Below are 24,875 nucleotides of genomic sequence, written 5' to 3' on the forward strand. Positions count from 1 at the left end.
TGGCACTGTCAGTATATAATTACAGCGTCTCCTTTTTCTAAGACCTTCTGTTATGAACAGGTGAAATTGTCAGGTTTCCTAGTCTCTTCTAGTGTTTGCACTTCAATTATTGATGCCAGTGCAGCAGAAATACTGACACAGGACTTTTGAGGAGAATGGATGTGTCAGGTACCTTCCAAAGACAATGAAAGAGCATGTGGGGTTTTGCCTGGAGACCGATTGTTTTTTTTTGATGGGGTGAGGATGAGATTTCAGTGTGTGAAGGGGTTGGAGGAAGATTTTCAGGAAAATCTAGTGGCCCACTATTGGATATATAAAGGTTCAACTGCACAAAAGCAGTGTATATTAAGAGTATTTGCTTTTCTTTTCTTTTTTATATATACTTCAAAATAAGTACAGTAATGTTACTAGCACCATTCAAATCATTCACACACTCCTTTAGGTTTAAAAGGAGTTCATTTAAATTATTTATACTCACGTGGCTTTGGTATGAATATTGACCAGTGTATCTGAGGAATTGCATGTGATCTGAAATGACAGAGGTTGGGGAGCACCCCATTTTCCTCAAATAGCACCCCTTTGCTAGGAAAGATTCGTGAGCAGAAGATCAAAATAATCTGGTATCCTGCTAATTGATTCGCACCCCTCCAAAATCTATCTACATGTCTGAACTATTTCTATATGTAATCTTCTGGAAGAACTTCATAATTTACATAACTTCTATATGTAATCTTCTGGACTGAACATCAGAATCAGTCCTAAGTAACCTCCATGTCCCCAAGATGAATCCAAACTTCTTTTTCACTAGGTAATTAAATAATATTGAAGAACAACATTGCCTTAAGACTAAACAACATCAGAATTCACAATGTGGAATGACAAGAACACCCATAAGGAATGTTCGCAAAAGCTAAGCCCATGTGCCTTATCCATGCAAAAATATATTCACAACACTTTTTTGTGCATAGATACTGCTTTAGTATTTTCCTATTAACAGTTTTGTCCTGTCTTTTAATAGTACTATGTAGTAAATAGGATTTTCTATGGAAATATGTGAAATTGAATCCACTATTTAACTGATCTTAAATGTTAAACTTGAAAAATTAAGTTAGACTGAAATGAAATAGTTGATTAACTATGGACTAAAAACAACCTTTGTTTCCAGAGTGGGCAGTGAGAAGACACCCAGAACAAGATAGCTGCAGTGGCGATGTATTCTATAAGTGTGCATCTTATCTGTGTAGGTAAACTGTGACATATACAAGGATTTAAAAATAATTTTTAACTGTTTGAACTCTTGTATGAAATTATAAAGTGAGTTCTGTTGGTATTCCTGACAATGTGGACTGTTGTTTCTAAGAATTCCTCAACACTGCATTGCTCAGTATTACAATGGTACCAGCTGCCTTCTTACCTGTGTTCACCCCTCTCCATGGTGGCCCCTCAGAGATATTGAAGAAAATAGGGAGGGGTGGAGTTGAGGGCCCCGGGTTCTTTGAATCCATCCACTCAATTATAGCTACACCTCTGTTCCCAAGTTTGTTAGGGCTTTACATGTAAGTGCCAGCACTTTGAATTGTGTAATAATAATAATAATAATAATTATATTATATTATATTATATTATATTATATTATATTATATTATATTATATTATATTATATTATATTATATTATATTATATTATATTTTATTTTATTTTATTTTATTATATTTTATTATATTTTATATTTTTACATTTATATCCCGCTCTTCCTCCAAGAAATTGACAACAGCCAGTGGAGTTATTTCAGAATTGACAATCAATGATTCCCTATGGTTGGTCCCAATTAGCAGCCTAGCAGACATATTCTGAACTAAATAGACGTTTTGAACAGCTGTCAAAGGCAGCCTAATGTAAAATGCATTGCAGTTTAAATTGGCAGTTGGCTTCAACTGAGCTTTATTTTGAAGGCAAATCGCACACATGGGGGTGGAATAAAGGGTTACATCCCGCCTTAACACTACCCCCTCCCATTGTCTGGATCTGGCTCTCCTCCACCCCTCATTGTGCTAGGACCATGCTCGAACCTAGCAAGCATGCCAGGATCAATGATGTGATTAAAGGCACATCTAGTTTGACCCTTATGTTTGGGATTTTTAGCATGATCCTGGCAAGCAAATTCTATGGTTCCAGAATGTAGCAGAAAATACATCATTCTGTAAATTGGAATATGGATATTTTTCTATGGGCTGGTTTTCATTCTGAAACCTCAGTACCTCTTTTGTTAGTAGCTATTCCTGAATTTCACAAATAATCCCAGACATTCAACCATAATCCACATGTCTGCTTGGATAGGTAAACCCACAGTCTAGCAGGAGGAAAGCAATCTCCTTTCCAAAAGTAATGACTATTAGAATGCAAAGCTCTTCATTTACTTTAATGTGCCCTGAAAATGTTTGCAGTTTGATCCAAAGTGTTCAGAAACAGTTAACGAGGAATGTAATGAATTGCCCACATATTTTCCATATAGCTGCCCATATAAAGAGAGTCTCTCCCAGCAGAACATTATTTTTCATTTGAGTCATTGCAGGAAGAAAAAGTGACACACTTCTCACCTTTCCAAGAAGCAAAACAGTCAGTAGAGGTGCATGGGTCATATAGTTTTGGTAAAGTCATTTGATTTGAGGTGCCACTGATTGCTCCCCACCCCAACTGTGTAAACTAACTGCATGAAAATTAAAGGGACTTCTGTTATGAATATTCATATTATTCTGGCCCCCATTTTTACTTGAGGAATACAGCTTTCTAACACCTTTTAGCTCAATGGCTAAATGCCCCTGTAAACCTGCTGACACTTTCAGCCGGTGTAAGGACAATGGTCAGCATCCAGACTAAGTTACTAATAACTAAGCCAGCGTGGTGTAGTGGTTAGAGTGCTGGACTAGGACCGGGGAGACCCAAGTTCAAATCTACATTCAGCCATGAAACTATCTGGGTGACTCTGGGCCAGTTACTTCTCTCTCAGCCTAACCTACTTCACAGGGTTGTTGTGAAAGAGAAACTCAAGTATGTAGTACACCGCTCTGGACTCCTTGGAGGAAGAGCGGGATATAAATGTAATAATAATAATAATAATAATTTAAATTCATGGGACAAATTAGTTGTGATTAACTTATCTCATTGTTTTCAATGGTGCTTATGCATGACTAAGTAGTTTGAACACTGCCCAGTGGCTAAACAAACTGTGAGTGAGAAAAGAAATATTCCTATTCTCACTCTCTTACAGGGTTTCATGATAATAGCTATCTGCCATGTGATTTGCTTGTTATAAATATATCTCAGCTAATTTTCTGTATTTTGTTGTCTATGTTGGTAAAAACACAAGTTTCCTTCCTGGGCAAAGAGCAGCTTTTGGGGTGCTGATCTGGATCACAAAGCTCCCTCCCCCACACCATGACGGTCTTGATCCAGATTGCACTCCCCCACTTCTGTTATTTGGGGGGGAGGGGCGGGGGACTTGCAAAGTCCAATCTAGCACTTTACTAAACATGTAGTTTGGCCCTGAGTAAGAAGGAAAGTGCTAAAATTATCCTTGATGGGACAATGCAATCAGTGCATCAAGTCGTTATATAGGCATCATGAAAAACATTACAATCAAATAATGTGTGTAAATAGTCATCTGTGCTAAGCCACAGTTTTTTCTGTCCATAATAATTGTGACTTGTCAAGATAAAAACAAATACGTGAAGTAATGCAGTTAACACACACTTATGTTTAGGACCCTGGAGAAAAGGTTTCTGTCCCTTCCTGAACAGGGGAAGGCAGTTTATACTTATGAAAAGATTAGTGATGATTTGAAAGATAAGCCTTGAGAGATTTATCAAAATACTTCAGAAGGCAGCAGTTTCTTTCAAGGAAATGTTTAGATTATCTTCAGTTATTAAGTCAGATTTTGTCTTGATAACAATTTTAAACTAAACTCTGTATCCATCTTTCAGTAAACCATTGAGGCAGCACTCTGAAGAACCCATGCTTGCTTTCCCTTCCCTCTGCTGTGCCTAGACTTAGGGGGATTCTAAATACATGAAATGTATGGGTTGGGGGTTTTTTTTGCTTAAATTAGTCTGCAATTAAGATGTAAATATTACATTGCAAGAATGTATCTTACATTTCTCTTCCACATTCTGTCCCACTTGAACAACATTCACATGTGACCAAAATTGTGGTGGAGTGATTTTCTGGGGATCCACCTGGATAAGAGAGGGACCAAAGAGGGCAGCTTGATTGCTAAGAGCCCCTGAAACCTCTAAATAACGCTTGAGATTGTGTGATTTGAGGCGAGGAAAGGGTTAAGTATCTTGCCCCCTGCTGCTTCTCCTCTCCCCATCACCATTTCCTGAAGAGACATTTCCAGTTAGAAAAAGTTCTACTGGGTGATCACTAATACACACTTGTGTATAAACAGGTAGTTTGGTTCTTAGTGTTTCACTTGAAAATTGTCTGGCAAGTTCAGAGAAGACTTCTAGCCTTTTTTTCCAATTCTGCCTTCTTATGAAGAATCTCTCCAAAGTTTTCAGGAACTTTTTCTTTTTCATCTGCCTTCCTGTCAGGATTTTCTTCATCCACTCATGTACATACAGTCCGGGGCTGTTTACTCTAGGTGAAAAGAAAAAGAGGAACCAAGTTTTCTGGAAAGCATTTATACTTGTCACAAGTGACCAAGCGAATGCCTATATACAAATATATCAGGGTTGGAATGTGTGAGATGGACAGTGCAGGGGTAGCCATGTGATTTTATAGGGGATTAACTGGAAAGCCAAATGCAGCTTTCTTGGCTACCTCTTTGTGTTCATGGCAGTGCAGGGAGAGGAAAGAGTGTGGCATTTGGGTCAAAGGCAAGGGTGTCAAAATGTAACCTGCCAGCTCCTGTTGGCCTACAACTCCCATCATCCCTGGCAACTGGCCACTGTGACTGGGAATGATGGGAGTTGTAGGCCAGCAGCCAGAGGCCTGCAGTTTGACAACCCTGATCAGAGGGGCCCAGGTTTTGGTCACATTAGGCCTCAGGTGCTGTAATCCAGCATGGAAGGACTCAACTATCTTCTCTTTGGCAACCTTTCTGCCCTTAACATCAATCTGTTTGACTATATTACATTTGTATGTAAATATGGTTTTAATGTAAACCACCCTGAGCCTTTTGGAAGGGCGGTATAAAGTTTTAATAATAAATAATAAATAAATAAATAATCAATAATATTTCACCAAAAACAATAACAGCAACAGGATGCCAAGGCACTATCTTTATTTTCTGGAAGGGCTTCTGTACCTTTAGCAGCTGCGTATTAGACAGACATTCAACAGATGGGATAGGTGATGTGGCTCTCCAGATGTTACTGAACTATAGCTCTCATCATTCCCAGCTGTAATAAATTGTGACGGGGATGATGGAAGTTGTAGTTCAACAACATCTGGAGAGCCATACATTGCCTGTGTTAAATGTCTGCTTTTTGTGTAGCTGTGTGTTAACATCCAGCAACCCTACCAGAAAAGGTGGCAACCCTATGAAGTATCAAAAAGCTACTTCCGTTCAGAGTGGAGTTTTGCCACTGCAAACTCCATTTCGGCGGCACCAGTGTTACATCCAAATGCTGCCACTGCAGTTTTGGCCTCACAGAACTGGAGTTGAGGGAGAAAGCTCCTCCCTCACTCCGGCCCGATTGGCTATGCAGGCTGTCCTTCTGTCAAGAAGGAAGCCCGCACAGCCTGCTTCCCCACTTCTCTGCAGTCTCACTGACTGCAGAGAGGCAGCTCTCCCAAACAGCTGAATGTGGCTGGGAGAGGGGGGCACCGAATCGTGGGTCCACTGGACCTGTGGCTCTGCATTATGTCTAAAGGCTAGTGAGAAAAACATGGGTGGTTCCGCGTGTTGTAGAGAAATGACTTATGCTCTATAAGTAACTGAACAGGAAGCCAACTTTAAATGAGAAAGTTTGATATTTATTACCAACTAAAACATAGACTAAGAGAACAATAAACAGCTAGTCTCTTATGCAGAGAGAAGGAGAACCTCTCAGTTTGAATTCAAGACAGCAAGTGAAGAGCAGATAGATAAACCCAGACTCCTCCCCCAAGCCAGTACACATGATACATTCAAATACACAAGCATGTCCTATATAAAGAACAGAGACAATGCTATAGCAACTCCCAACACAGCGCTCTCTTCTTTTCATCCATGCTGTACTTTAAATCATACCTCTTTCCCATACAGGTGTTCAAAACAACCCTCATTCTAGCACACAGGACACACAGTGTTGCTGTAATTCTAGTTTAAAATATTGAAACAGCAGAACCAAGGTGAAGTAGGCAATGGGAGGAGTACAGCACATGTCTGGCTGGAGAAACCAGCTCTGGGTATATCTGTGATGTTAAAAGGAAAGTTCTTCTGTGTAAATTTTATTTCTTCAGTAGTTGAAAGGCTTCATGGAAAGTGTTATGTTATAATAAGAATGTCAGTTTTGATCAATCACATTCTTTGTACAGAATAATTATGTCAGAGTTTCCTACTGAGGCTGATTATCTCCACTTCACCAAAAAACTGTTTGTAAAAGCAGGAAGTAGCACTTGCTCCCACTGTAGTCTTGTGTGGCCAGTAAGTTCCTTGAGGTATGCTTCTTTCTTAATAAACTTTGTACAGCTTCTGAGTTCATTAATGGGGGGAGAAAGATGCAAACAAAAATGTAAAGGAATTCAGCCAGATTTCATCTGCTAGGTGTGCAACAACGTCTTTAGAATTTTATCTCTTTTCTTTTTTGGAAAAGCTGTAAATAAAATAATAATAAGAGGAAGAGGGTCAGGCATATTGTTTGTGAAGGAAACTCTTGAAATAAGTGGTTGCTCCCATAATCCGTTCTCTTGTGGCCCCTGTGGGAAGGTAGCTACCTATACTGCTATAAATTACTTTGCCTGGGTTTGATCCATCCCACCCTACCACACCCAGCTCTGTATAATGAATGTTCTAGGGCAGGGCTGCACAACTTTGGCCCTCCAGCTGTTGTTGAACTACAGCTCCCTTCATCCTCAGCCACAGTGACCAATAGTCAGGGATGATGGAAGTTGTAGTATAACAGATGGAGGGCCAAAGTTTTGCAGTCCTGTTCTAGGGTTTTGTCTTTTATGTTATCAGGCATCTAGGACATGGCATCTACAAATTGCCTTGTTGAGGAATGGGAGAGTGAATTTCCTATGTATTTCTGCTCTCTAAATGACTAAAAGTATCTGCTAGCTGACAAAGAAACAAACAAAGAGCAGTACAGTCAAACTGAATGAAAAACACTGACATGATTACCAGTGCTGTTTTCCATGTGTAGTCATTTGATCTTCTTCCAAAGTGTCACCAGATCACAACTGGACCTTCTTAAGTACTGTCTAGAGTTCAGCATGCCACACAGCTTGTTCGTGCAGCTGGCTTGTGCTGTTGTTATTTTACTTACACAGCACCATCAGTGTACTTGGTATTTTTATTACCAGTAGCACAAGCAACAAGATAGGTATCTGCTTCAAGGAGCTTACAGTCTAAACCCTGGAAAAGCAGACAGACAGCAACAGAGAGAAGAATGGGAGATACAAGGATAAGAAGGGATGGTCTGTGATTAACTCCTGCCCAATTAAAAGTGGGTTGTCTTTTTGCCCAGAGACCAACCTGAACTTTGCCCAGGCTGTTGATAGTCTTTCCCCATGGTAGAGGTATTATTTATCTGTCACACTCACAGATCATAGTTTAATTTTTTTATTATTATTCAGTAAACTCATTTTACATTACATGCTACAGTATTAGAGTTAAAACAGCTCTTTTTAAATCTGGTTAACAATATAAAAGGAATATAATTTTTAATATCAAAGAACAATTGCAATTGCACATTCCCACATTCCCAATTGCAATTGCACATTCCCACCATACTAATATAGTGCAGTTGTACAAATAGGATTTCATTTTTATTTCAGTCATATGAACATATGTAGCTGCTTTACACTGCCTCAGTCCATTGGTTCATCCGGCCCAGTACTGTCTATACTCCAAGAAGGGCTATTTCCCATTCCTGCTTCCAAACCTTTTAACTGGAAATGTCATAGACTGAGTAGGCTCTTCTACACATGCATCATAGCCTTAATCATTAAGCTACGGGCCCTTCTAAAAGTCACCACTTTAAAACAAACAAACCAGGCTACAGTGTAGTGGAAAAGGTTATGAGTCTCTCTTGTCTACAGCTGACATATGTGTGATATACCAGCTATCTGAGATTTGCTGGAAACTTTGTTATCATAGAACTGATTACTGATTATGTGCTAGACTCCTTTAAACAATATTTCTCAGTAGTTTCTACATCTACTGACAGCCAACAGCCTAGATGGCTTTAAGAAGGGTTTAGATAAATTCAAGGAGGACAGGTCTCTCAATGGCTACTAATCTGAGGGCTATAGGCCACCTCCAGCCTAAGAGGCAAGATGCCTCTCTAAATACCAGTTGTAGGGGAGCAACAGTAGGGGAGAGGGCATGCCCTCACCTCTTGCATGTGGGCTCCCCAGAGGCATCTGATGGTCCACTGTGAGAAAGCAGATTCTGGACTAGATAGGCCTTGGGCCTGATCCAGCAGGGCCGTTCTTATGTTCTTACTGTTAAGCAACTATATCTTCATCTGAAACCACTTAGGTGGTTTCAGTGATGTCCATTTACAAGAGAGATGCTGCATATTTAATCTGCTTTTCCTGATAATTGATTTCATGACCAGTAATGTACTGATCAGTACCTTTTAAATTAATATCCTTGTTCTAGAAACACTACACTACTATTTATATGCTGAATAAATATTGTATTTTCAAGAACAATTAATCTTAAAAAACTTCTGTCAGTAGGGTTTAAGTCTACTAATTTGAAGCTAGTATTTATGAATATTCAGATGAACAATTTAAGCAGAAGTTGGCGAAGACAATAGTAACAAGTTGTTCTAGTAAGAATGAATCTGCCTACTTTCCTTTCACTATCCCTACAACAGGATTAAATTCAGTTCAAATCGGTTAGGTGGTCAACACCATTGAGGTGTCCCTGTGTGTCACTCACTACAACTGTACCTAATTTGGTTCAAATTGGTTACACGGTCCACAAGTTAGCCCACTTGCACCTCAAATGTTTACATGTCTGCCATCTTGACTTGCGTTTTGGGCAGTATACAAATGTGTTAAATAAATAAATAGAAATCTTGAATGGGGTGGATGACATCATCACAGGCTACACCACTGCTAAATGAGCAAAGAGACACCTTTTAAAGTGATAATTCTCTTATATTTAGCAGGGGGAGAGCAACTGACCCTATCCAACCCCAACACAGCATCCTTCCAGTGGCTGTTTCTGGTTTCTACCTTGTGTTTCTTTTTAGATTGTGAGCCCTTTGGGGACAGGGGACCATCCTATTTGTGTAGTGTTTATTTTTCTATGTAAACCGCTTTGAGAACTTTGGTCGAAGAGCGGTATATAAATATTCTTAGTAGTAGTAGTAGTAGTAGTAGTAGTAGTAGTAGGTGTCCTTATGTGTCCCTACAGCTGAAGTAAATTTGGTTCAAATTGTTTAGGTGGTTCACAAATTATCCCACTTGCACCTCAAGTGTATGTGTCTGCCATTTTAAATTGGAGTGGATGACATCCTCACAAACTATGCCATTGAGGTGTCCCTGTATGTCATTCACTACAACTTTATCTAATTTGGTTCAAATTGGTTAGACGGTCCACAAGTTAGCCCACTTGCACCTAAAACATTCACATGTCCACTATCTTGGACTGGAGTGGGTGACATCATCACAAACTACGCCGTTGGGGCATCTCTATGTGTCCCTTCAGCTGTAGCAAATTTGGTTCAAATCAGATACGCGGTTCACAAGTTAGCCCACTTGCATCTCAAATGTTTATGCATCCGCCATCTTGAATCAGTGTGGATGACATCACAAACTATGCTACTGAGGTGCCTCTATGTATCACTCACTTGTATCACTCACTACAACTCTTCCTAATTTGGTTCAAATCAGTTAGCCCACAAGTTAACCCACTTGTGCCTCATACGTTCATGTGTCCACTATCTTGGACTGAGGTGGATGATATCATCACAAACTATGCCATTGGGGCATCCCTATGTGTCCCTACAGCTGTAGCAAATTTAGTTCATATCGGTTAGGTGGCTCACAAGTTAGCCCACTTGCACCTTAAACAGTCACATGTCCACTATCTTTGAATGGGGTGGGTGATATCATCACAAACTATGCCATTGAGGTGTCTCTGTGTGTCCTAAAAACAAAAAGTTGATGGCAGGGGGACACATATGGATGGACACACAAACTGACACACACACAGAATGCTGAGTGATCTCATAAACCTACTGGAAAGTAGGCTAAAAATAGGGACTTAAAAAGATGGCACAAGAGTGCCAGTCTGAATGCATCCTTTGTGGCCACTTTTTTGTATTCTATCAAGTGGCTCTGAGAATCTTTCAAGAATATTACCTGTTTTGTTAAGACCTGTTTTGTTTCAGATGTTTTTAGTGGCTAGCTCAGACTCATTGTCATGGGGCTTTTTGGAGCTTTTGTGTCACCTTCTTGTGAACTGTAAATAGATTATTAAAAACACATCATAAGTATCTTGCTCTCTCTTCCAAAGGACACTGTAGAAAGTTTAACAAGAAACACTTGCTGCTCAGAAAAAGGAGAGAAGAGTACTATTTCTTCATTCATTATATTAAAAAAAAGTTTGGATCACTGTAAATTGGCCGGGGGCATTCTTACTTCCAGCTCAAAAATAAAACTCTTCACTGTTGTAGTGACCTATTTGCAGATTCTACAGCTCTTGTTCAGGCAACATTTCTCCTGTGTCAAGTGGACCACAAACTGTAGAATTTGAGATGGATGTGTCATTCTGTAGGAAGTTATGACGCAGGTTAGGGGCTGGGTTTGAGGTTTTGAAAGCCTTTTCTAAAGGCAATTGCACTCCTTGCCCTGTTGCATTTCTAAAGTGGCATTGGTGGCTGGCGGAGTGTGGAGGTATGCAGGCCAAAACACAGATGTTTCTTGGGCGTAATGGGAGGATTTCCGTGGCTCTTTGTGTAATTCTCTTTACAGGATACACAGTACAAGGTAAAACTGCAATTGGCTTTTCTTTTTGTAATTAAGCTCTGTGCCTCTCTCTGTAGCAGAACCAAACATGCTACATGGAATGTAAAGGCTTTTCCGGGTGATGTTCTCCTCCTAGGATTTCATTCTTAGCACAACTAGCGGATATGTACTCATTAGTAGTGTGATAGCCCATCTTCATCTGATGAATGGAGAAGTAGCCTAGCTACAAGAGGGACAGCCTCTTGTTGCTGCAGAGGTACCGTTTCTGATGCATTTGTTAAAGGAGATGTATTCTCCTGCTCCAGAGAGATAGGTTGCACAGCCTCCAAAGAAAGAATAAAGGTAGTAAAGGCTTAGAGAAGGTTGGTGATCCATCTCTTTTTGTTTTGTTTTCAAGGGTCTTCATGTGTGCTCCTGCATCTAAGTAGTGCAGCAGGCTTCTTTTAAGAAAAAAACCTCAGACCTCTTTTTTTAAAGTCACAAAATGGAGTAGGCATTAATTAATGTAGAAATCCCACATCCCTTTAGGTAGCATTTGTTTCAAATGTGTCTTTAATATTTTACTAATCTTTTGTATGCCCCCCTGTCTTGTTAGTTGTGGAGGTTGGGTACATGTGATTCGGGCTTTTCAGCTGTGACACCTTGAATACAGAAGACCTTAAGACAGGAGCTCTCTTCCTCTCCTAATGCATTCAGATGGGCGATGAAGACCATCTTGCCTGAGTGCACTTTGTATGGCCTCACTGGGTGAGAGTCTGTATCAGGGGTGGCCAACCTGAGGTTCTCCAGCTATTGTTGGACTACAACTCCCATCGTCCCCAGCCCAAGGTATTCTGGCTGGAGATGATGGGATTTATTGTCCATCAACACCTGGAAAGTCTCAGGTTAGTTTCACAGATTTGGTCCTGCTGTTGCTGTTTTATGGTTGTTTTATAAGCCACTCTGAAGACCCTTGATGGTGGAATATGAAGAACAAAAATGTTTTAAATAAATATATATTATAACAAGCACTGTACTTTGGAATACAATCCTAACTGGATTTACTTCAAGTAAAGTCATTAAGGATTACAATATCAATGCCACTCAAAAATACTTGAAGCCAAACTTCTGAGATATGTTTAGAAAATAATTTCCCCAAAAACTTCACTGGAAAAAGTTGTAAAAAGAGGGGGGAAATGTTGTGCTGCCCATTTCTCTCTGTTACAGCTACATCTTGTTGACTTTGATCTGGAAGGTTAATAGATTATAGAATATACCACTGTGGAAATAAATAGAGTAGAGAGATCTTTAAAAAGGCATTCAATTTCTGTTAGGGCTTCAGGTTTGTTTTCTGACACAAAAGGAAATTGCGATCAGTGTGAAGCAATGGAAGATCAGTACCTCAGAAATTACCACACAGGATACTTGAACAGCTTAACGGAAATTAAATTAACAATCACACATCCTTGATGTATTTATGAGACCTCTAATAATCATGTTATCTTTTTCTGCTGGGCTGATGAAATGGTGCTACATGCTGAACTATTGCTGTTCTAGTGGTGTAACAATAATAAATGTTATAATATATAACTTTTGAGTTCAAGCCACTAGATTTCTTCACTGGAATCCAAAGAGCTGTAACTAATGTTTTGACTTCGTTCTTTTTGACCCCGTGCCATACAAGCTTTTTGAGATTCCCATCAGATTTGCAAACAGGCTGCTGTTCAAGAATAACAAGAATAATACCCCCTTGGATCCATGGATCCAGTTTCCTAATTCTTTGGGGTGCTTCCATATGAGGTATTTACTCTGGAATTGCCAGGGCTTGTTCATTCACGTTGTATGGGGCATCTACATGACATCATCAGCAAACCATTTCTCTCCTCTGTTTTCTCAATGCTTCATCCTTCTTTTCATAGATCACAGTCAATTTATCTATTTTATTTATTTAAAACATTTATACTCCACCCTTCCAGTACACTACTGATTGGGATGGCTCACAACATTAATAAAATAGATACAATGTAAAATAAAAGATTAATAAAATTAAACAAGTTAAAAGACAAAACTAAAACTACACTTAAAATGACAATTTCTAAATGTTTTAAATAAAAAGGCTAAAAACTGAAAACTATAAAACCTAAAAAGGCACCTAATGGCACAGCGGGGAAATGCTTGACTAACAAGAAGAAGGTTGCCGGTTCAAATCCCCACTGGTACTATATTGGGCAGCAGTGATATAGGAAGATACTGAAAGGCATCATCTCATACTGCGTGGGAGGAGGCAATGGTAAACCCCTCCTGTATTCTACCAAAGACAACCACAGGGCTCTGGGGGCCCCAGGAGTCGAAATCATCTTGACAGCATACTTTACCTTTATAAAATCTAAATAACCTAACACATATAAGCAACAGATAATCTGCCTTTTCGTTTTGACGGTGGTGGTGCATGGATGGAATAGCAACACAGTGTCCTCAAGTGGAGATACTTTTTAGGGGTGTAGGTTTGACATATACAGTGACATTTGTGGTGACCCAACTCTAACTACCATGTTGTTTCACTTCCACACCCTGTGTGTGTGTGTAGTATGTGTGTGTGTGTATAATTCACACAATGGTGCTAAATTGTGTTTATTAAAAATTAAATTAAGAAAAAGAACTAGGGAACTGTGATTGTATGGAAACAAGTAGTTAAGGAGTGGATGGTGGTAGAAGGAAACCATTTCAAGAAACGATTAATAAAGATTTGTTTCAACAATTGTTTCAATGTCAGAAAAAGCAGGTGCTACTTTAAACAAAAGGCAGATATCTTTGTTGACTAACGGATGCAATTCTGCAAGGTTGAGCACCCCTTCTGTGCATGCTTAGGAACCAAACCTACTGTGGTGGAGAAGAGGGAAGGGGGCAGTACTTACTATGTCATGGCAATGGTGGGCCACCAGAATATAGCAGGATGTACACACAGAAAAAGCACCATATCTGTAGAAATGTGTGGAAAGACAATTGTATTGTTGTTGTTTTATTATGCTTTTCAATGAAAGCAGTTTATATAGGGTGGCTTCACGTGGCCACTGGCAGGTCTGTAAACTGGGAATGTGTTGGGGAAATGTTGGGACATGCACCAATTTCCTGAGATCTGCTACATTTGCAGTTGAGCAGAGAACGTTGGGTGAATTTCAGGAATCTGGCAATGGAATCATGCTTGGGTGGGTTCAGACATCACATTTGCCAAGAATGTGCTCTTTCAGTTCCCTACATTTCCCCATGTTCCCAGTTTACTAACCTGCCAGCAATTGTATGAAGTTGCCCATAGAAAAAGAATAAGAAGGCAGTTCCCTATCTAAAGGGCTCACAGTCTAAAAGAAATACAAGGTAGACAGCAAAAATTACTGGATGGATGCTGTGCTGGGCGAGGGATGCTATGCTGACATCCATAACTCTAACTGTAATTACGAACGCCACAGAAAGAGGAAAAGGAATAATTGGATAATTCTAGGAGCTCCTGGATCCTGATTAATAAGACACAAATTCTTTTTATAAATAGTGTAAAAGTATTCTTTAATGTTTTTTTTTTTTTAAGAAATACTGTTAGAGTTGCCAGCCCTCCAGGAATCAGCACCAATCTCCAGGTGACTATTGAAAGCAGTCTTGGAGATTGCAATGGCTTATGAAAGATATTAGAAAAAATAATTGGAAGAAACAAATATCTAGGAATAGCTTCAGTTAGAGTTGGCAACTCTTAGGACTATATATAAGATATGAAGCAAACAATGCAAAGGGCAAATGTCTGTCAATTGCTCTCTTGAACATTATGTTATTTATTTAATATAACTAGCATGGTGTAGTGGTTAGAGTGCTGGACTAGGACCAGGGAGACCCGAGTTCAAATCCCCATTTAGCCATGAGACTTGCTGGGTGATTCTGGGCCAGTCACTTCTCTCTCAGCCTAACCTACTTCACAGAGTGATCGTGAGGAGAAACTTAAGACCGCTCTGGGCTCCTTGGAGGAAGAGTGGGATATAACATGTACAATTAAAAACAAAAAACAAAACAAAACACCAGTCTCTGCTTCTCAGAGGTCTGGGAAAGCAATTCAGTGTAAATTTTGAAGAAAGTGTACTAGAAAATATATTAAAAGCAACAATAAAAGGATGGCTTGCAGTATAATCAGCTAATACTACTGATGGATGAAAAGGTTAAAGGTATAACATTGGATGAAAGGTTAAAGGTATAAATCGAATAAATAATAATTAATAATTAATAAATCCACAAAATGTTCAGCATGGCTTTAAATAGTTCCGTTTGCTCCTTTGAACGTCAGAGAAGGAAAACAAAAGAGGTCTATCCTGGAATGTTAAGCTAAGTGGGAAGGAACTGAATTGAAAGAATTCAGTCTCTTATATCAGAGAACATCCACAGCCATTGTTTTCCATAACTGGTAAAAAGGCATTCATAAATGCCTAGAGTATTATCTATTACTAGTATTTTTAAGCCCGTTTAAATAACGGGCTCTAGTGGGGGGAGGGGCTAGTTTTCTGCCGCCTCTGCCCTCCCCGATCCCCGCTTCTCCTCCGTCCTATTCCTAAATGGCCGCATGCTGCCCGCGGCTGTTTCTGCGGCAGGGCTGGTCCCACCACTGCCGCATCCACCACGGAAGGGGAAGGCGAGCCGGCGGCCGCTGCTGCACGACCATGGAGACCACCCGCCGGCTCACCTTCCTCGCTCCGGCCGCCGGCTCGCCTCCGCTGCTGATGCGGCCGCTGGCTGGCCTCTGCTGCTGCTGCGGCCGCCAGCTTGCCTCCGCTGACTTCCCCTCCTGGTCCCTCCTGGCCCCCTCCCGGTTCCCACATACGGCCGCTTCAGCGGCAGGGCCGGCCCCGCCGCTGCCGCCTCCCCGGTCCCCGCTTCTCCTCCTTTCGCTTTGGGAGCCAACATGGCCGCCTGGTGCCTGCGGCCGTATCTTTCTTGGACATTCTGGGCATGCGCTCCGCGCATGCCCAGAACGGCCAAGAAAGACACAGGCAGACACGGGATTACACCTAACCATTTTATTATAGAGGATAGCATTTATCTAAATTGCCTTCCTATCCTTTGAAGTAAAAGACCAATGAGAGTTTTGAGTGCAGGAAATATTTGCATATTTATTGGGAACCCAGAAATTGAGGCTGAAAGTTCTCTCTCCCTGCCCCTGCAAGATGCAAATCAACCCAGCACTGTTTCTTAATCTTCTTCTGCTGACTGCTTCTTTCTGAACTCGTTGGCCAGAGGACCAGTAGTTTGCATTCTTCCTCTTCCTGCAAGTTTATGCATTACAACTAAGAGTTGCTGTCCAAATCATCACATAATACTGGAGTTTCCAAGCTGGAATCCCCAAATTTTCTTGGCTAAAGGCCATTGTGGCAGCGGATGATGGGAGTTGTAGTCCAACAACATCTGGGGATCCAAGGTTGGAAACCCCTGGCCCCGGCTTAGTATACATGCTGTTGTGAAATGTCCACAGATTATTTAGGGAAATCCCATTTCACTGGGCTTTCTTGTTTATGATGTTTTTTAAAGCAACATATCTAATAGTTATATCCTACCCTTCCTCTCAGGAGGTCAGGGAGGTGTGTCATGGGAAAATTAAATTTTTATCCTTCCAATAATCTTGTAAGGTCGCTTAGGTTGAAATTTGGTGATTGTCCTAAGGTCAGTGCACTGTGCTTGACATCAGAGCATGCAGGGATGTGAACGCAGCTTTTCCCAACCCAAATCCAGGTGTGGTGACTATACCACACAGGTTTCCCCAGTATGAGCGACTCAGCCTGGGCCATACATCTCCTAAATAAAGAAGGTTCTATGCCTGTTTCTGCCTCAAAGTTGGCCTTGCTTCTACACTGGGCCAGTTTGGGCAATTGCTGGCCCATCATTTGGCACTTCGCCTCCCAGTGCATTCTTGCACATTGTGGGGGGTAAAACACACCTAGTGGCATGTTAGGTCATGATTCAGGCAATTTGTACTGTTCATTCTGCATGATTAAGTGTGATTTGGACGTTCTGCCCTCATGTGTCATCAGTGTGTTTGGCTGCTTGTCTTTCCTCTCTTTGGACTTTCTCATGAGGCCTTGCTCATGTGCGGTACTGGGCCCAACTCTGCCAGGGATCACACTCACCATGAGTTCTTGGCAGCCACAACTTCCTATATGCCAGTGGACGATTATTATTATTATTATTTATTTACACAGTCAGACAGGTGTTATTGACTGGTTTGTTTTATCCAGACATCGAGCCCTTCCCAAGGACCTGGGATGCCAGAATTTTATTGTCAATGTTGTTGCTGTTGTTATAGATATCGTCGCAGAATATAGGCTGTTCCCAGTAAAGCTGCTTTTTGTAATTGGCTGATGGTGATTTCTGTGGCCCCTATGGTGTTGAGGTGCTCTTCAAGGTCTTTTGGAACTGCACCCAGGGCGCCAATTACCACTGGGATTATTTTGGTCTTTTTCTGCCACAGCCTTTCAATTTCAATTTGTAGATCTTTGTATTTGGTTATTTTTTCTATTTCTTTTTCTTCTATTCTGCTATCCCCTGGTATTGCTATGTCGATTATTTCGACTTGTTTTTCTTTCTTCTCGACTACAGTTATATCTGGTGTATTGTGTGGCAGATATTTGTCTGTTTGTAGTCCGAAGTCCCATAATATTTTTACATCTTCATTTTCTTAAACTTTTTCAATTTTATGGTCCCACCAATGTTTGGCTACAGGTAGCTTGTATTTTTTGCAGATGTTGCAGTGTATCATCCCTGCTACTTTGTCATGCCTTTGTTTGTAGTCAGTCTGTGCGATCTTCTTACAACAACTGATTAGCAATAGCAATAGCAATAGCAATAGCACTTACATTTATATACCGCTTTATAGCCGGAGCTCTCTAAGCGGTTTACAATGATTTAGCATATTGCCCCCAACATTCTGGGTACTCATTTTACCGACCTCGGAAGGATGGAAGGCTGAGGCAACCTTGATTAGGTGGTCCACGGTTTCATCTGCTTCTTTACAAAGGCGGCACTTGCTGTTTGTGGTGGATTTTTTGACTTTTGCTCCTATTGCACATTTGTTCTTAGTGCCTGTTCTTGTGCAGCCAGTATTAAACCCTCTGTTTCTTTCTTCAAGTTGCCATTCTTAAGCCATTGCCAGGTCTTGGTGATGTCTGATTTTCCACTTATATTGTGCAAAAATTGACCATGCAGTGGCTTATTTTTCCATTTTTCTGCTCGGTTCTTGACTTGTTCTTTCTTGTAGGCCTGCTTTGTTTCATTGGTGTTGAATAGTTTCTCATTATTGACCATTTGAAGTGCATCTTCTTCACTGTCCTTGATATATTCTTCAAGGCCTCTTTTATCCTCCTCTACTGTTTGATGGACTTGCAGCATTCCTCTTCCACCTGAGCTGAGAGGGAGGTATAGCCTATCAACATCATTGCGGGGTTGCAGAGCATGATTGATGGTCATGATTTTCCTGGTCTTACGATCTAGCGTCTCTAGCTCTGCCTGGGTCCAGGCTATTATTCCTGCAGTGTATCTGATAACAGGTATAGTCCAGGTGTTTATGGCTTGTATGGTGTTCCCGCCATTGAGTTTGGACTTTAGGATTTTTCTAACTCTCCTGATGTATTCACTTCCAATTTTTCTTTTAACTTCAGTGTGTGCGATGTTATCAGCCTGGAGAATGCCCAAGTATTTGTAACGTTCTTTCTTTTCCAGGTTCTTGATCTTGCTTCCATTGGGCAGTTCTATTCCTTCTGTTTTTGTTATTTTCCCTCTGTTCATTATTAATGCAGCACACTTGTCTAGTCCAAACTCCATTGCTATATCGCTACTGAATATACGGACAGTGTTTAGCAGTGATTCGATTTCTGACTGGGACTTTCCATACAACTTCAGATCGTCCATGTACAGCAGATGGTTGATTTTACTTGATGTTTTAGATGTTTGGTATCCGAGCCTGTTTTGTTTAGTATTTGTGAAAGTGGGGTCATGGCAATTACAAACAATAGAGGGGATAGTGAGTCCCCTTGGAAAATGCCTCTTCTAATGCTAACCTGTCCAAGTGTTTCGCCATTGATTGTTAACTGTGTACTCCACATGCTCATTGCTTTTTTAATAAATATCTGAATGTTTTTGCTGACACCAGTTGTTTCTAAACATTTTAGTATCCATGTGTGAGGCAATGAATCGAAGGCTTTCTTGTAGTCAATCCATGCAACACTTAGATTGGTTTTTCTTCTCTTGCAGTTTTCTAAAATCATTTTGTCAATCAGCAGCTGGTCTTTTGTGCCTCTGGTGTTCGGGCAATTTCCTTTCTGTTCAACTGGAAGCTGTTTGTTAGTTAATAAGTGTTGCATCACTTCATCTGCTGTTATTCCAGTTAATAATTTGAACATGGTTGGCAGGCAGGTTATTGGTCTATAATTACTTGGAACTGCACCTTTTGCTGGGTCTTTCATTATGAGATGAGTTTTCCCAGTTGTTAGCCATTGTCCAATATCACCTCCTTGCAAAATGTGATTGAACTGTTTTGATAGTTGTTTATGAAGGCTTGTTAGGTGTTTAAGCCAAAAGCCATGCAGTTCATCGTCGCCTGGCGCAGTCCAATTTTTAATTTTCTTTGCTCTTTCACTTATTAATTCTGGTGTTATTATTAGATCTTGCATTTGTTGGTTACATTTTTTGACCTCTTTCATCCAGCCTGCTTTTTTATTATAATCTATTGGATTGTCCCATAATTTCCCCCAGAATTGCACTGTTTCTTCTTTATTTGGTGTTTCTACATTTCTTGCAGTTTCTCTTTCTGTGCTTTGGTAGAAATGTCTCTGATTCAACTGGAATTGGAGATTCTGCCTGTGTTGTGTAATTCTGGCTTCATACCTGCTAATCTTCTTTGACACTGCTGTTATTTGCTGCTTTATTATTTCCAGGACTTCTCTAATTCTCCTTGAATCTAGGTGGTATTTTTGGATCAGATACTGTTTGGTGTTTTCATTCTTCAGCTTCTTGTCTTTCATATCTTTCAATTTACCAGCATCTGATCTAAGCCTGGAGATTTTATTTTCTAATCTAATCTTCCATTTAGGTGATGTACTGCTTTCTTTTTTTACAGGTCCACTGATCTTATATCCGAGCTCTTGTGTTGTTATTGTTGCTGCACTGTACATTAGTTGGTTTGTTTCTTGCAAATTCTTGGTTGTTATTTCTGCAATTGCAGCATTGACATCTTTTAATGCCTGAGCAAGTTGTTTTTTGGCAACTGCTTTTAGAGCTGGAAGTCGAACCCTGGTGGTTGTTTGGTTCATGTGCTCAGTTATTTTTTGCTTTAGTTCTTGTTGCTTTTCTGTTAAACGGCATTTGGGTTTTTGAGGTGAAGGCAAAGGGGAGGTTGCCTGGTTCTGATTTTGAAACAGTTCAGCAACAGTGGCATCCTCTATTTCCAACACCTCCTCCACCTGCGCCTGAGCAACTGCTTCAGTTGGTGGTAATTCTTCTTCCATGTCTTGAGCTTGTGTTGCTCTTTGCAGTTCTTCCAGCTCAACTCCTGTGAATACTTTATTTCTTCTTATGAATCTTCTCTGGTCTGCTAGCCTTTGTTCTGTTATTTCTGTATCTGGATGCTTCTCTTTCCAAATTTGGTACATTCTTTTAAAATAACATCTTCTAGTTGGACTAGACTTGTAATAGCAGATCATTATTTCCTTGTTGGCAGTTTTCGTATATTTTTTTCGGTTAAGCGACGTTTCTTCCAGTAACTTTGCTGTCTTCAGCCCTGGTTGCTCAACTGAAGATCCTGAGTCTTGTTGCCCACTTGCCACCAGATGTCCAGGGACTCCAGCACCTGGCGCGGTCCTTGTTGACCCGGGCGACGACCGATCCAGTATAGATTTATTAAAGTTACATCTCACCATATTGTTGACGGGAGAGGCACTCTTTGTCTGGCTCCTCTGGTGAGACCTGTCCAGTATGGTTGGACCTCTGGCATAGCTCTCACCTTCCTCAGAGCACGCAAGCCCCACAACCACGCCAAGGTAGTGCCTCACTGGGGTTTATTATTTTACACAGTCAGACAGGTGTTATTGACTGTGTTATTTTTCTATTTCTTTTTCTTCTATTCTGCTATCCCCTGGTATTATTATTATTATTATTATTATTATTATTATTATTATTATTATTATTATTTTTCTGTCTGTCTGTTTGTTTGTTTATTTATTTGATTTCTATACCGCCCTTCCAAAAATGGCTCAGGGCGGTTTACACAGAGAAATAATAAATAAACAAGATGGATCCCTGTCCCCAAGGGGCTCACAATCTTAAAAACAAAAACAAAAACATAAGACAGACACCAGCAACAGTCACTGGAGGTACTGTGCTGGGGGTGGATAAGGCCAATTACTCTCCCCTGCTAAGTAAAGAGAATCAGCACATTAAATGGTGCCTCTTTGCCAGGTTAGCAGGGGTTTTGCCATTGTCCATAGTGGTGCCTTTTCTCAGGCCCAGACAAGAGGGGAAAGCCTGCTAAGGCTGTGTGGCAAAGGACTCCTAGATTGTCCCCCGTGCCGTCCCTGTGCCCCAGGACCCATGAACACTAACTTCCTTGTGAAGGAGCAACAGGAGTTATTTGGCTTGTGCTGTGGTTTTACTGTTGTTGGTATGGTTATTGTGTACTAGTTTATTTTCATGGTTAGCTGCTTTGTGAGAATGTCTATTCTTAAAGGAGAGATATAAACAAAATAAATATATAGAAGAGAACGTTGCATGCACAGAGGCTGTTCTCATGCATGGCCTAACCTGGGCTAGGGATGCCCAGCTCAGATTAGGCTGCAGGTAAGAACCGCTGGGATCCATGCAGATCCAGGTGGTGCCTCGGTGGCAAATCTGCCAAAGAAGCCTGCCCGTTAGCTGAGATTAAGGGCGCCCTTAACTGCATCCAACTACTTGTGTAGACGCTGCACAGTTCCCAGCCAGTGCCAGTGGGATCCCCGCACGGTGCATTGTGGGATTTCCAGGAACCAGGATGATGTGTCCCATCCCCCGCACCTCCATGCTGCCAAAGGAAGCAGCGGACCAACTGGACGCACAATTCATGCACCCAGTAACTCTCCAGGGATTGCCTGCGGGGAAGGTGACCTTCTGCTGCCTTCCCCATTGCCCACCCTCAAGCCCTCTCACTTAATCGTGAGAAAGGGCTCATAGTTTCAAGCCCAAACAGGAAACAAACAACAGTTTCAACTGAGGCTAGGAGAGAAGTTTCCTTGGTTGCCAAAGCCACTTCCTCTCCTTTCTGCAATCCTTTGTTCAGATCTTGTTTAAAAACATCTTCCCCAATCAGTAAGGATTTTAGCTTACCAACAATGGCCCCGTTTCTGAAGGTCTTTCTTTAGGTCCAGTCCGTAGCTTTAAGGTCTGTGCCTCATCCTTGGCAAAGGATGAGGTTGCACCTGCCTGCCAGTTCTAATTCCCTGAGCACGAGACTATAAACGTTAAAGGTTATCTTTCTTTCACTCCACCATCACCCCCACAGTCATGCTACTCCTGCTGTTGTTGCCACCTGATCCTTCATCATTAGCAACCATGTTACTGTGCATATATGTACACAAATGCCAAATAAAATGGATGTCATTCATATGTAGTTAAGTTGCCCTCAGCAGGTAATTTTGTGAGAGAAAACCATAGGTTGCTTCCTTTCAGACCCTGGCAAAGACCTTGCTTGGAACTTTAACAGTGAATGTTTTGTTCCATTTCTCCATTTCAAGGAGCCCCTGGTGGCGCAGTGGTAAAACTGCCGCCCTGTAACCAGAAGGTTACAAGTTCAATCCTGACCAGGGGCTCAAGGTTGACTCAGCCTTCCATCCTTCCGAGGTCGGTAAAATGAGTACCCAGAATGTTGGGGGGCAATATGCTAAATCATTGTAAACCGCTTAGAGAGCTTCCAGCTATAGAGCAGTATATAAATGTAAGTGCTATTGCTATTATAGCTCTAATCATTGCATTGACTAGGTTGTTTAATACAGGGCTATCATGTAGATATTTAATTGTTAAAGATTGAATAAGCTTGCTATTAACACACTTAAGCATTTTAATCAGGTGGTCCTGTTCAGCTGTGCAGACATGGTGACTCTTCTCCAAATTGTGTTGAACAGCAAGGGCCTCCATCTGTGAATTCTGATGGGGCTGCTAATATGGTCCACCCTCCAAAGACTGATCGAATGCTGTGAGTAAAGTTAATTTTCAACTACAGTATGTTCTGGCCTTTTTCAATCTTGAATATGTTGAATGTTTACTAAACAAGTGATGTGTACAACTTGTATAGGGTAACGGTACAAAACATAAGATTTTAATGTCTGTGGAGATATTGTTACAACTGAAATATGTCACAAAATACATCTGTAGAAATTATGTTGCATTTATTCACAGAACATTATGGGAATTCTAAAAACACACATGTATATAAGTTTGCTTTTCCGTCAGGCTGGGCTCTTGCAACCTTAACTGTCACATTACAGGTAGAAATGCAGTAAATGAAGAATTCCCCACAATTAAGAGCACAGCCAGAAACCACAACCACCAAATCAAGCAGATATCAGTGAGAAATAAAAATGGGTTTAAAGCTTAGTGGTGGTATCCTATTTCTGGTGGTGGTAACTTTTTTTGGTTTTGCCTAGTACTTTCATATAGTATATATCTGTGGTTCTCTTCCCCCACCCCCAACTTCATATAGTATATCTATGGTCCAGGTTCAGCTCCTGCCCATCATTGTATTTATTCTTTGCTTATAAATCACAATGAAGCACCATTGATAGTGATTATGAATAATAATAAAAAAATAATATATGTATATATTACAGTTAATTTGCCTTTCACTACCTCCTTAAACCTTTTTGGAAAGCCTTTGGCTTAACCCCTTGTAACCAATTGTAACCACATTCAAATATGTTTAACTGCAATTGCTCGCAGAGCAACCCCCTCCCAGAGGCACTCTTATCCCTTGACTTCCAGGCCAAAGTCCAGGGCCTCCACACCCCCTGCCCCCCCCCCAATTCTCTTTAGTCTGCCCCAAGTAGCGTGGTTGCATTAAAAGTTTGTTTAAAGTACCATGTGGATGGGTAGGGGGGGTTCTAAATGCCTTTAGGTCCAGGCTCCAAAATTACCTAGGTGCACCTCTGCCCCCTCCATACCTAGGCCCATCCTTTTTCACCTCTGTTTCTTCCCAATTGTCTGTTCTAATATTGCAGGCTCCTTGCGGGCAGGGACCGGCATTTTAAAAACAAAGCTCTTAAAAGCACCATGTACATTGATAGTGCTGTATAAATAATGAGTAACATGTACATGCCTCCCTTTCCTAACAACAACACTGTGAGGTTGGTTAGACTAAAAGATAGTGATTTCCCCTGTGAATTTCATGCTTGGATGGAGAAATTTGGACCTGAATCTTCCCAGTCTATGTTTTAACCACTACAATTTTACATTTGCTCCACCTTTTAACCAGGATAAACTCTCCTCAGTGATGCATCATTTCTGATAATCTCTGATGCCTAGTTAAAAAACGACAGTCATCTCCAGCTGCTCAGTATCCATTTCTCATGTACTGGGCTGTAACTGGTCAAGCACACGATCCTGTGGTTCCTGACAAAGTATTATCACTCTTTGCCATCTGAAGATGAGAACATGTTTCCAACTTGTTGTCTGAGATGATGGAGTTGCAAGCACCTCTCCTTTTTAACTGGAAAATAATAACA

The 24,875-nt window shown here is 40.8% G+C and overlaps 1 long non-coding RNA gene across 3 annotated transcripts in view; it reads right to left on the reverse strand.

Annotated features, from left to right (window-relative positions):
* Positions 1 to 5,972: 5,972 nt before the first annotated feature.
* The window catches only part of LOC128349396 (uncharacterized), a 36,811-nt gene continuing 17,908 nt past the window's right edge, over positions 5,973 to 24,875 (reverse strand). Inside the window, exons 6-7 of one of the 3 annotated variants that reach the window (XR_008318795.1) lie at positions 24,615 to 24,859; positions 5,973 to 6,800 (exon numbers count right to left, since the gene is read on the reverse strand). This is a non-coding gene — a long non-coding RNA (uncharacterized LOC128349396). Of the gene's footprint in view, positions 6,801 to 23,451; positions 24,860 to 24,875 lie in introns of those variants that run through there. The other 2 variants (XR_008318799.1, XR_008318794.1) reach the window with 2 other exon arrangements.

The sequence above is a fragment of the Hemicordylus capensis genome, chromosome 3, assembly GCF_027244095.1.
Source record: "Hemicordylus capensis ecotype Gifberg chromosome 3, rHemCap1.1.pri, whole genome shotgun sequence".
Taxonomy (NCBI): Eukaryota; Metazoa; Chordata; class Lepidosauria; order Squamata; family Cordylidae; genus Hemicordylus; species Hemicordylus capensis.